The sequence below is a fragment of the Crocuta crocuta genome, unplaced genomic scaffold, assembly GCF_008692635.1.
Source record: "Crocuta crocuta isolate KB4526 unplaced genomic scaffold, BGI_CrCroc_1.0 scaffold154, whole genome shotgun sequence".
NCBI classification, from domain to species: domain Eukaryota; kingdom Metazoa; phylum Chordata; class Mammalia; order Carnivora; family Hyaenidae; genus Crocuta; species Crocuta crocuta.
Window position 1 is genome coordinate 13805962 of NW_027530545.1, and position 2634 is coordinate 13808595.

At 34.0% G+C, this 2634-nt stretch overlaps 1 protein-coding gene across 1 annotated transcript in view; it reads left to right on the forward strand.

The window, feature by feature from the left end:
* Window positions 1-2634, forward strand: part of LRP1B (LDL receptor related protein 1B) — a 1854983-nt gene that overhangs the window by 1069821 nt on the left and 782528 nt on the right. The window lies entirely within an intron of this gene.

Here is a 2634-nt window from a genome sequence, read left to right on the forward strand (position 1 = left end):
AAAAAAAAAAAAAAAAAAGTAATTTCTGAGTGAATTTTGTTTTTACAATTATTTAAATATTTGGTTTCATTATTTATTGTTTTTCTTGCTGGAGCAAGTATTCATCTAAGTGTAACATGTGACTTAAAATTTTTAATGAAAAGGGGGCACTTGCATGGCTCAGGTCATGATCTCAGGGTCCCACAAGTTTGAGCCCGGCTCAGGCTTTGTGCCAACATCTCAGAGCCTGGAGCCTGCTTCAGATCCTGTGTCTCCCTTTCTATGCCCCTCCCCGACTCACACCTCACACTCTGTTTCTTTCTCTCAGAAATACAATAAAAACATTAAAATAAAGTTTAAAAAATGAATTAAAAATGGGATTTTGAACTTATTATAAAATAAATTTTCAAAGGTATTTTCTCATGAGTCCACACAGCCAGAGCTGCACTGTTTTAGATTCTGTATCTCCTAATTATATGAACAAACAGCCCATAAAATCATCTCAAATTTTATATAACAGTGTCTTAAGCATACAATTGAATATGCTTGGAAGTTAGGTTCTTACTAGCCTTTGAAAAGTAGCTACTAAACATGTTTTCTTAATGAATCATGAATAAAATTTTCCATATATTTGGAACTGCTTTATCTACCACTGCGTAATGTTTTCTTCTCAGAGAAAAAGAAATAAATTAGTGAAATGTTGAATTCTTGAAGAGAAAATAAATGATAATATGTATGTGACTCTTCTATGGAGATTTTCCACAGTAGTAAATAGCAATCAGTTTTCCTTTCAAGTTAAAAGCAACATAATTAAAAATCATAGTTATTTTTGCCCCTCTATATAGATCAGACATCTTTATGGTATAACTGTGTTTGAAGATTATTTGTATGCAACCAATTCTGATAACTTCAGTATCATAAGGATAAACCGATTTAATGGCACTGATATTCAATCATTAATTAAAATGGAAAACGCTCGAGGAATCCGAATTTATCAAAAAAGAACTCAACCAACAGGTAAGACACAAGCCTTCTACATTGCTTTTATAATGGTGGGGTTGAATGGGGAGATGGTCCTTGTGCTCTATATGGAGTTAAAGTGGGTGAGTCGAAAATTCTGTTTGATAGCAAAAGGGTACATGTCTGCCTGATAAAATGGAAGAGTGCTCCCTGCACAAGTTTCAATGACACATTCTTCAGTTCCTAGTGAATTGTTTCTACAACCATAGTATTGAAATGATGGCTAGATTTAGATTCAGGAAAGAGCTTTCAATCATGATGTGTTTAGACAGAAAACCCAGATACTAAGATGCTAAGGATGATTTTTGGTATCATTCTGGGAGAATAATTTCAAATCAACTACCATCCTTCAGTATCTGTTCAATTTTTACTCTAGTAATTTGGGTCTCTTAACTTATCCCGATTATTCTTTAATACAAGGTAATTAAAAAATAACTTGTAATGAGAAGGCTGTAATGTTTCCAATTATTTCTAAAAACACAAACTAGTTATTTTTGCATAGTAGTTTAGTGATACTTGTTTATCAGTACAATTTATATCTGGTCATATATAGAATAATGTAACATGCAAGAATGACCACTCCAAATTTTCATCATTTTCTGTGTTTCAAAATGAAACTAATTTAGAATTATCTAAACATTAACATAGATTTTGTTGGGGCAATGTATTGTCACAAATCGGTTCATAGTCAATTTAAATTTGGAATTCTGTACATAACCTTATTAGAGTGTGATGTTAGGATATATTCATTTGCCAATTATTCTCTGAACATCTACTATATATGAGGAACTATTGTATATACACTGGGATTACAGCAGTGTATAAAACAGACAAAAATTCTTGCCTTTATGGTATTTGCATTCTAGTAGAGAAGACATAATACTAAAGTGATCAAGTATATTAGAAGATACTAAGTGCTATAGAGAAAAATAAAGCAGATGGGATGTCTCCGGGATGGGGGTACTTTGCAATTTTGTATTGAATGGTTAGAGGAAGTCCAGTGAACAAGTGAAATTAAATGAAAACTTGAAGTAATTGAAGAGTGAGGCACAAACATGGCAGATAGAAAGATGAGCAGGCACAAAGACCATAAGGAAGAGCACATTTAGAGTTTTCAAGAAACAGCAAGGAGACCTATGTGTCTAAAGCTGAGCAAAAAAGGTAAAGAGAAGTAGAAGGGGAGTGGTTGGGGAAATGAAGGAGGACCATAGCAAGTAGGGTCCTCTAGACAATTGTAAAATCTTTTTCTTACAGAGATGGGGAGTCCTTAGGAAGCATTAAACAGAGGAGTCTCATGATATGACTTACTTTTTAAATCAGTCAATATGGCTGCTGTGTTGACAAAGGGTTGTTAGGGACAAAGGTAGGAGGTAGGGGTATTTTCATGTAGAAAATCAGGAATGCAAAATGAACATGGCAGAATTTTTAAAGCATGACCATTTTATTATTAAAAGAAATTGCCATGTTATGAGAAACAATGAAATCTGGCCATGTGTGGCAACGTGGATGGACCTTGAGGGTGTTATGCTGAGCAAAATAAGTCAGGCAGAGAAGGACAAGTATCATATGTTTGCACGTATAGGAAGATTAGGAGGAATTAACTGAGGAACAAGGGGGAGAAGAAGGGGGGAAATG